The sequence below is a fragment of the Apodemus sylvaticus genome, chromosome 9 (genome assembly GCF_947179515.1).
Source record: "Apodemus sylvaticus chromosome 9, mApoSyl1.1, whole genome shotgun sequence".
NCBI classification, from domain to species: domain Eukaryota; kingdom Metazoa; phylum Chordata; class Mammalia; order Rodentia; family Muridae; genus Apodemus; species Apodemus sylvaticus.
The window spans coordinates 35,250,688-35,261,964 of NC_067480.1; positions in this window are offsets into that span (position 1 = coordinate 35,250,688).

An 11,277-nucleotide genomic window follows, 5' to 3' on the forward strand; every position below is an offset into this window, starting at 1 on the left:
TGGCACACTTTGTTACATTGCACAATTTTCTGACAGGCAAGAGGCATCACATGGTGGATAGGATCATGCTCAGTTGTACCCATCAATGTGTCCTGTGTGTATAGTTGCATGCCTGACACAGACATCCCTTATATGTGGCTTCCTATAAAGAAGATTGGCATGAAGTTAATGTTTACCCTAGCTTCCTTCCCGCTTAAACTCCCGACCCCCATATTCATCTTCTTGTTTTATCCTCACTTCTATCACTGGAGACAGGGGACTAGCATCTTACAGATTCGGTAGCTCTCTGTCTCCCAGATTCCCTCAGCATCCCATGCATTTCTTACAAGAGTTGCTTTATTCACCTTGAATGATTCTCTACTTAGGCTTGGAGATCCACATGTGCAGGCAGTCACTAAAATTCAATATTTGTTTTGTGTGTATACTCACGACTGAATGACTATATAAAATAAACTCCATGAAATTAACTAGAGTGGCTTAGAGCACTTTGCAATTTTGTTCTGCTGCGGCCAGATTCCATTAGATATTGTTTTTCAGTTCATGCATTCTCTTACAGAAAGGTCCGTCAGCTCTTTGCATCTGGCATGCATGGGCTATTACTGTACTCACGCTGCTAATTGGTTCTGATTGGTCAACAAGTAATAGATCTTATGGACGGGTATTGCACAGCTCTGTATCACACAGGGAACATGTTTCCTCTTTGTGTGATATCCCCTCTTGCAAATGTAAATCAGTCCTTTATGTCTGTCAAATGGCAGCGCATTCCGGTGATTAACAACCCAGTGTTAATGTGATAAAGGAAATTAATTTTAGATGTGTTTGGAGTTTCCACATAATCTGTGTAAAAATAAGACCCTGCTGTGAGTCAACTATTTCCTACCAACCTGAAATACGCTGGCCTGGAAAGTGTGTTATTGGCACATCTATCACAGATCACAGCTCATTATTTCAAGGGCTGACAAGTGTCTCCTTGTACATTTATTAGAGAACTGAGCCTTAATCATATCTGTGGCTTTAAGAGATCCTATCCTAGTAGATTTGTGTCTTTTTTTTTTTAAGCAGGAGTTTTAAAAGGAAGAAATGCCCCAGACTCAGGACTGAAAGGATGATAATTTTATGGAGTATTTAAAAAGAGTTATAAGGACTCACCTACATAAAAAGATGGCTCCTATTTTACTTTTATGTCCTGATGAGCAAACTCATTTCTTTTTATTCCACTCAGAAGTTCTAAGCATAGCTGTAGCCTGAGCTTGTAAAACTTCCTGCCACTTAGAAATTTCATAACCTTTATTTTTGCTTTGGTTTGGTTTCTTTTTTATTTTTGTTGGATCAATAGGATAACATCCAATAATTGTAATTATTTAGAAATACAAAATCAAGAATAAATCTACATTACCAAGGGAAGTATGTTTTCTCTCCTTTACTCCTTCTTCCCTCCTTCTTCCCTCCCTCCTTTCCCTCCCTCCCTCCCTCCCTCCCTCCCTCCCTCCCTCCCTTCCTTCCTTCCTTCCTTCCTTCCTTCATTCCTTCCTTCCTTCCTTCCTCCCTCTTTTTGTAGCACTGGAGATCAAACCCAGAGACTTACATAAGTTAGACATGCATTCTACCACTGAGCTACAGGCCCATTCTTTGCCTTTATCCATTGTTCTGAGTCAGAATCCCACTAAACTGGCCAGGGTGTTCTTGAATTCACTCTGTAGATCAGACAGACCTGAATTCATAAACCTTCTGCTTTTGGCCTCTGGAGTAGATGGTGTCACCAAAAGCATTGCTTCATTAGACATGGCCAAACTGTTGTAATTCTTAAGACAGTTCTTATTTACCATAGCAAATATCTGAGCCACTGCAATGTTACTTGCCACTGCCCCGAGAGCCTTGGATATGTCAATGAGAAAACTGCTATAGTTAAATACCGAGTAACAGCTTGTCTTCTATTAAACAGGAATATCAATCAGTAAGCACACTGCACATTCAGTTTGAGAGGTGTGCTAGGAAGCTCAGTGGTTTGGGAGAACAGTGAGGTCAAAGGGATCTAGGGACAGGGGAAAGTGTGGGGTTTCAAGTGATATCATTATTATTAACAAGATGGCTAACATTTGAACAAAAACCCAGAGGAGAGGGCATCAACCCTGAAGAATTCTGGAAGAGGAGTGTGCAGGTCTAAAGAGAAACTGGATCTGAGATCCCTGCTCGGGGCTCTACATGAAAGACTGAAGAATGATCAGCATGTCATGTTGTGGAAGCACAGTGAGTGAGGAGTCATGGGAACACACTCAAAGAGGGGGTCAGGGTATTAGACTATGAAAGGTCTTGTGTTGTAAGGATCTTGACTTTTATCCTGGGAGAGATGAGGGTCTGATGGATGACTTGGTCAGTTTCTAGAATCCCACCTGTTAAGAGCTCTTCCCTATTTTTGGCTATGAGCTGATGGTGGTCTTGCCAACATAATGATAGCTGAGATGATTGGAATCAGTCAGATTTTGGATAGACAAACACTGCCTTTCTGACCCATTGGATATAATATATGAATGGAAAAAAAATTAAGAATGAATCCGAGATCTTTGGTCTAAGCAAGTAGCAGGATGGAGTTCTCATTAACCGAGGTAGGCCAGGCTCTGCATTCGGCAGATGGCGGCAGGGGCGAGGTGGCTGCTCCGTTCTGAACACAAGAAACAGTGATGTCTATTAGACATTTAGGGGGAAATGTCAAGAAAGGATACAGATGGGAGATTTATCTTTAGAAATGCTAAGTATATAAATAGCAATTCCAGCCAGGAGTCTTGTTGAGATGGGGTAAGGGCAGACTTGGGGACAGAAGGAATGAGGAAGAGGGCCTCTTTCCAATTCACTTATTATTTATAGTTGACTTAATAAGTAATGTCCTAGTATCAAACACAAACAAGGACAGCTGGTTTAAGCAGGCTTCAAACTGCAGCAATTCTCACAAAGTTGACTGGTTGGTTTGTAAGACCAGAGTTGGTGCATCTGCTAGAGAGAGGCCATTAGGAACCAGCAGGCACTATGTAAGGCAGTGAAGACTTGGTTCAGTTGGAGGTAGGGAAGGGCTCAGTTATTTGCTCATGATGACATAGAGGAATGATAACTCATACTCTGTTGGTGATATGCAAATCAGTACAGGCTTCATGGAGCACAATGTGGAGGTTCCTCAAAAAACTAACAAAATATCTCCCCCATGATCCGACTATAGGACCCCTGGGTACATAGCCAAATGAAAGGAGATTGACAGGACAAAGAAACAACTTCACATCTGTGTTATTTTAACCCTCATGTAACTAAAATGTGGAATCAACCTAGGGACTATCGAGATGAGTGGGTAAAAGTAATGTGCTTAAGTGTAATACACAGTATGCATGTATGTATGTATGTATGTATGTATGTATGTGTATATGTGTGTGTATACATACAAAGACAGAAAATGGAGTACTGTTCAGTCATAAAAAAAAGAACTGGGAACATGGTGAATGAAATAAGCCAGATACAGAAAGATGTGTAGTCCTTGTTCTCTCGAATATATAGAAACTTATTTTCTAAAGCCAGAGCTGGGTATAGTGGTGAAAGTCTTTAATCCCAGCACTCAGGAGTCAGAGGCAGGCAGAATGAGTTTGAGGTCAGCCTAGTCTACATTGTGAGTTCTAGGACAGTCAGGGCTATGTAGAGAGACCCCTCTCAACCAAACCAAACCAAACCAAACCAAACCAAACCAAACCAAACCAAACCAAACCAACAAAACACAAAAGGCTGGAAAGTAAATCATCATCACCAGAGATTAGATTGCAAAGAACAGAGAGTAGGAAAAAGGAAGTTGAATTTCATCAGTGCCTACTGTATAGATGGATATAAATATTACACTGCACTTATATATACAGTTAGTACATCTTAACAGGAATTTCCCATTTTTCAAAATGTTATGCATATCGATGTTTTGCCAATATGTATGTCTGCATATCAGATGCATGCAGTTCCCACAGAAGCCAGAAGAGGGCACTGAATCCTTTAGAACTGGAGTTATCGACAGCGCTGGGAATCAAATCTGGTCCTCCCTAAAAGAGCAACCAGTGCTCTTAACCCCTGAGCCATCATCTCCCCAATTCCTGCTAATATAGTTCTTTAAAATTCAATATTTAGGAGAGTTTCTACTTCAGTTATGGAAATAAGAGCAAGGATCAGTAGCCAATCACTTCCTTAGAAACTTCTAGTGTCCACAAGAAATCTGTGAGGGGCAAGAAGACTGGGTGTAAGGCAGGTGTGTGCTGACCTCAGGGATTTCACGTTAAGAACACATGGCCCTCTGGCCCTCTGGCTTCCTGATGGCTTCTACTAAGGGAAGGCACCCGCAGTAGGAGAGAAGCGGGGGTATGTTAGAGAATTCACCCTTCTTCTCTTGCCATGGTTCAGACAGTGCCCGTGTCTTTCCAGGAGGACATAGCTTCTGCCCAGCAGTGGTTACAAGTCAGCTGATCTGTCCTGTTTCCTCCTGTTTCTCCTTTAGTCTTCCATGTTTGATTTCTTATGGTGACAGTCCTGGGGTGGGGGAATTCCACAGTCTTTGTCTACTCTGCACTTTTGATATATATCACAACAAACTAATAACCCGTCCCTACACACACACACACACACACACACACACACACTCTTTTCTTTCTGGTAGTTTCCTAGTGACTGTCTTCATGGGAGGTCTAAGAGAGCTACCTGGGTAATCACATGTCAACCTAAGAATAAAAGAATTGACAAAACATGATTCTTAACACAGAAATACATAAAACCCATAAATAGATAATATTTATTATTTGAGTTGAACAGTACATGTCAACAAGCTGTGTATTGTCTCAGGAACAGATACATGTTTAAAAAATAGTAAAACAAAACAAAACAAACCCCCACAAGGCTCTGAAATACTCTCTCGGCTTACAAATTTATGAGGAAGAAATTCTAGAATGTTGTTCTGCTGCATTAGCCAACAAAACAGCCCAGGATACAAGGAGTCTGCAATAATCAACAGCCTCCTTGCCTTTATGCATCTGGTGAACCTTTATTGACTGCCTTTTATGTGACAGTCACAAAGATAAATACAACATAATTACTGCCTGGAGGATCCTGCTGTCTTCAGAGAGAGTTCTGAAGGCAAGTAGTTCCTCCACAGTGTGATGGCTGCTTTTGATGGAGGTGGGTGCCTCACAGAGAGACACCAGACAGGGGAAGTAAGGGGGCGGAGAGAAGTGTTCATTCTTAGAAGGGCTGAATCCTGGAAGATTCACATGCCTGTAGGAGTTGTCTAGGTATTAGGTTTCGAATGTGTGTGTGTGGGTATGGAAGGCAGGAGCTAGGAGAGACACTCAGAAGTCTGGATGCATAGGTTTTGCAATGACAAGTGTACAGATCGTGCTGAGTAAAACTAGAAATCTTCCATGGATGGAGGATTAAGAAGAGAACCAGAGAGAATGCCAATATTTTAGTCTGGAAATATAAAGAGAAATTAACAAAGGCAAAGGATTAGAGAGCATTTACAGAGTGGGCAGGAGCAAAACCAGAATACAATAGCATCACGGGAAGCGGGGAGGACAATGGAAAGAATGAATGTCAATTACAATAAGACAAGAGACAGAACTTTGAAAAAGTCCATTGTGGGCAACCAGCTGGTTGACACATTTAGAAGGAATGAATGGGATGGGTTTCCTTATAGTGTCTCCACTTAGCATCTTGTGCACTTTGCTCCCAGTTACCGCAAGACCCACTCATGGCCTAGTTTGCTCTCCCTGTTAACCCTTTCCTCCCATCTGACAGCCCCCATTCCTTTATTTTCATGCCTTTTGAAGGGTGGGTCAATGAGGTGAAGCTGGAAAGAGGGAATGTGTGGGACTTGTTTGGGTATTGGGTGTGCGTGGGGGTGGGTGGACGAAAAGAAGGAACCTAGCAAAGATACCCTGATGTGGACTGTTCATTTAAATTAGTTTACTTGCCAAGTGCTGGTATTATTTCTATAAGGAGTGTATCTTTAAAATTAGTATTGAATACTTCAAGCAAGAGATCCTAGGCCTTAAATTTTAGCATAATGGGGAAAAAGAAAACACCCATTTCCTACACACTTGAGAATTAGAGGCTCAGAGTCAACTTGGTTACACATGAAAAATTCCCCTCCTTGGAGATGAGGGCTTCAGCCTTAAGGATCATTAAAAAAAAAAATCTCTCTGCAGAGTGATTGTTTCTCTTAAGGTAGCAAATGTGTCAAGCACCCAAATGTTTGTGACACTCCAGGAGGGGGAGCTGCATGGACTGAAAATATTAAGCATGCAAAAGGAAAAAAAATTGAAGTTGTTAAGTTGAAGTGGTTTAAAATGAGTATTGAAGTTTAACCTGCAAAATAATGCAGACAGTGAGCTTCCGCACAGAAATAAGCTTTGTATATTTCTTCCAGGTAGGCGTCTGCTCAGAGGGAAGATGTGGTGAGCTCACTGCAGGTCACTTCTCCCTCAGTTTGGACTGTGTATTTCTGCGTTAGTGTTCACGCTCGCCTCGCCATCTTCGGGACCCTCCAGGAAATGAGGCCTTCCTGAGGCAGGATGTAATGAGCGGCCCCACTAAAGGAAAGGCAATAGAATTTCTGCTGACTGATTATTTTTCCTCTCCCCATTAATGTTTCCTTATGATGGTAATGAAAACCTTGATATATTAACTCAATTACATATTTTATAGTGAAGAGGAACTGCCGTTTTATAGAAGTTGAATTTCTTGGCCTGACATGAGTTTTACTGGGTTGGCAAAAGCAAGCGAGGTGGTAGAAGAATCGATGGGTGGGACACAAATCTCTGGGTGTGGGCTTGGGAAGAGAATTTTAACAGCCATATTTTGCTCTGATTAGCTCTCCTTTTCCCAGAAGCAGAAAGGATGTCCTCTGCCGGAGCAGAGCATTGAGGACAATCCGTCATCTATAATAGGACCACTAATAATAGGAAATCCATTTTCAGGCTCTTCCATTTTAATTAGATGCTGAGTAACTATCATCATAGCTCATCCCATTCTTTCTCCAAGAGCTTATGCATTATAGCTCCACGAGAAAAGCCTTATCACACACATTGGCTTCCACCCATTCTGACCAACACAGGTAACTCACATGCATTGTGTGCCAGAGGAAGATGTAACCACTTTTTGGATTTTGTTTTGGTTTGTTGTGGATTGGTCACCCCACAAGAGTAGGCTACTGGGGTTGGGGAAGATGGCTCAGCTGGTAAAGTGCTTGCATCAGGATGTGAGTTCTAATCCCTAAGCACCTGTGCACAAAGCCGTGCATAGTGCATGCCTATAATCCTGGCACCAGGGGAGTGGAAACAGGTGCATCCTGGAGATTTGCTGGCCATCCAGTCTATCTCCATCGATAAGTTTCAGGTTCAGCAAGAGACCATGTCTTAAAAAAATAAGGTAGAGCCTGGAGGTGGTGGTGCACACCTTTAATCCCAGCACTTGGGAGGCAGAGGCAGGCGGATTTCTGAGTTTGAGGCCAGCCTAGTCTACAGAGTGAGTTCCAGGACAGCCAAGGCTACACAGAGAAACCCTGTCTTGAAAAAAACCAAACCAAAAAAAAAAAAAAGAAAAAAAGAAAAAGAAAATAAGGTAGAAAGCAACTGAAGAAGACACTTGACAAAAGCCCATGCCTGGACATGCACACATACACACACACACACACACACACACACACACACACACACACACACACACAGAAACACACACACATGTACTTTTATGAACGCTTACACAGAGACACACACAGACACACACACACGTGCTTTTATGAACACTTACACCGACACACACATACATGTACACATACAAAGAAAAGCAAATGTAAAACTGTGTATGGGGACAGACCTGTAAGAATGTGTTCTATAATAAGCAGAAATTTCACAATGGCACATCTGAGAAGCCTGTAATAGTCTGAGGTGGATGGAGGCTATATGACTCCCTTATCCAGAGCCTTGGATATACTGGATCTTGTATTGCAATGTAAACATGCCTTATAACTGGGCGTCCACTCATGCAAGCCATGTTATTTGCCATCAGCAAGGAGATGCAAAGAGCAGACTCTACTTGCTTATGTAAAGTCAGTCAGCAGTACCCCATTCTCTGTCCCTAAACCCTGTCTTCAGTTGTGCCACATCATCAAGGAGCAAGTTCTCTGCATGCCTGGAAAGTTCTCTGGAGGAAGACTACATGCTATTCCCACTGCTCAGCATCCGATTGAAATAAGCTGTCAACTTCTCCGTCAAGCTTTAGGACTCAGGATGGAACTAGAGGCCAAGTACGTGGAGAAGTAGGCTGTTGGGTTTGCTAGATGCCTGCACACAATCCACCATGGTTAACCACTGTCCATTACATCTCTGAGATATGATTTTTAAATATCCCTTATGCAAACGAACATAGTTTATAGTGTTGTTTTAGGCAGAGCTAAGTCAAGGGTTTTGGATTCAAATGCTAGGTAGCCACCACGAGTCACTCATCATTAGGGAGGGCTCTTAAAATATCAACTAAATAGATGGACATTTCACTTCTAAAAGAAATAACAAATAACAATACCCACAAGACATGTGACCACCAGAAAGCTTCTATTTTTCTACTGTGTTATTTTCTTTTTCTCTTATCTTTATTCTTTCCTTCCCTTCAATCCATCTTCAGCCTCCCATTTAGCAAACATTGAATAGCCACTTGGACAGGTGAAAGATCTGGCTTAGAAGCAAACCACCACTGCTCTACTTAGTCTGGAGGTGAACAATGGTAGGGATGATAGTTTTCCATGTGAACTTTCCACTTTAGGTGACCAGGCAAACTAGCTTCTCTAGTTGATGTTCTCAGATGCTGTTTAATACCCTAATCCCTTTACGGCACAACATGAGCTCCTACCCAATGCCACAATGAAGAATGAATAATAGTCTATCCTGCAAGCAGGAAGCATGATGAGGTGACGATAAATACTTCCACTCCCCACCCCACCTCACAGTTTTGTCCTCAAGGAAGAGATCCACCGATTGGTGACAGTTTGCTGACCATGGGCCTGGGTGACATGTTCAAGGAACAACACATCATATGGCTCCTAAATCACTCAATATGTCTGGATTGTCTTCTTTAGAAGGCTCCAAACTCAGGGGGCAACTTATGGAATAAGTCAGAAGGAGGCAGTGGGAAGAGAGCTCTTGTATAAAATGTGGAAAGTCTGTATATCCTCCCTTCTTTCTACGAAGCCTATTGTGAACGTTACAGAATGCATTTACAGGTAGAGCTAGTCTTAGTTTATGGCGAAACTGAGTGGAACACTGAGAGATACAAGGCAGGAACAGAGGTGGTCCTCGGAAGGGTCATGGTGCTTCCTTCACACGGTTTGGTCTTAGAACCAAATGACCTCATGTGTATGAACCATAGTGCCTGTAGGAAACTCATAAAACAATGCCTAGCTCATAAGCACCTTATAGGTGTTAGGTTTATTTTGTTAGATATTTTCTTTATTTACATTTCAATTGTTATCCCCTTCCTCGTTTCCCCTCTGAAAACCATCTTTATCCCTGCTCACTAGCTCACCAACTCCCACTCCCCCCCCATCCCCCCCCCCCTGCATTGTCCTATACTGGGCCAATGAGCCTTCACAGGACCAAGGGCCTCTCATTGATGCCTGACAAGGCCATCCTCTGCTACATATGCAGCTGGAACCATGGGTCCCTCCATGTGTACTCTTTGGTTGGTGGTTTAGTCCCTGAGAGCTCTGGGGCTTCTGTTTGGTTCATATTGTTGTTCCTACTATGGGGCTGCAATGGTTATCATAATAAGGTGTTCTCAGTGAAAAATATAAATAAAAAGTATTCATTGGGAGTCACTGTCTGATTTCCTTTCTTACATGATTCTGAGTTATTTTCCCCTCTCTGATGTATATGCTAACACAGATTCTAAGGCAGGTCAAAGTTGACTTACCCTTGGCTGTCGATTTATTGATTCTATGGACTTTTACACAGTGCTGTTCATTTGTCGCCATGAACTTCTGCGTTCTCCTCACTTCATGCTTCTGCCTTTCCTGCCCACCCAGTGTGTAGCCAGATTTGCATTAGATCTCAGTTTGGGATTTAATAAAAGAAAAAGACACTGATGTTTTGAGAACTTCAGAAGTCCTAGGTCATGTAACCCTGGGTCTATGCTGGAAATCCTGACTCTTGGTGGCCCAGAAGGTGCTGATAGAGATCCTCTGCACACGAACCAGAACAGGTTGTTCTTAAATGTAAATATATGTTTACACACACACACACACACACACACACACACACACACACACACACACGCAGACACACACAGACACACACACACACACACACACACACACACACACACACACGAGGAGGAGTGAGGGTGTCACTGACTCTTTTCTCTGCTCTTGGAACCCTTTTCCTCTGATTGGGTTACCTTTATCCAGCCTTGATGTGAAAGTTTACATCTAGTCTGATTGTATCTTGTTCTGTTCTGTTCTTTTGATATCTCTGAGGCTTACTCTTTTCTGAAGAGGAAAGAAAAAACAGTGGAAAAGATGGTGGGAAGAGGGAGAAGGCTGTGGTCAGGGTGTGTTATATGAGAGAAGAATAAATTTAAAAAACAGTAAAATGTAAAAAAATTAAATTAAAAATAAAAGCATCATTATCTTGGAACTCACTCTGTGACCAAGGCTGTTCTTGAACTCAACAAGATCTTCCTCCTCCTACCTCTTGAGTGCTGGGATTAAAGGCAAGAGCTACCACTCCTGGCTAGAATCAATATATTTTTTAAATGATGACTTGCTTGCCCATTCTGAATTTGATAGAAAGATAAGAAGAGGCTTGGGAACTTCAGCTGATATGTAGAGCAGTGAAGTAAGTGCTTTGGGCTTGTTATTGGAGTCCTGGGTAGAAGAGAAGTCTTTTGACCTCTATGATTTTATAGGTCAAGCTTCTGCTTTCGAAGCCTCATGAATAATTGAAATACACAGATACTTCTGTTGGAAAGCTCGCTGATTTATTCAGCTACTGCTTGTCTCAATTCTGGGTTATTCATTCAGAACCACTTCTAGGCACACCTGACAGCTTCAATTACCCAGACCCCAGATCTGCGTACTCATGCCTATAACCTGGTGTCATTTAAGCTCAAGTTATATTGTGAACATTTAAGAATCTCAAGTGCTTTTACATCCTACCTCAGACTCTCCTTGTACAATGCCTGAGTTATCCCTAGACAGTTCCAGAGTGTCTGCTGTCCAGG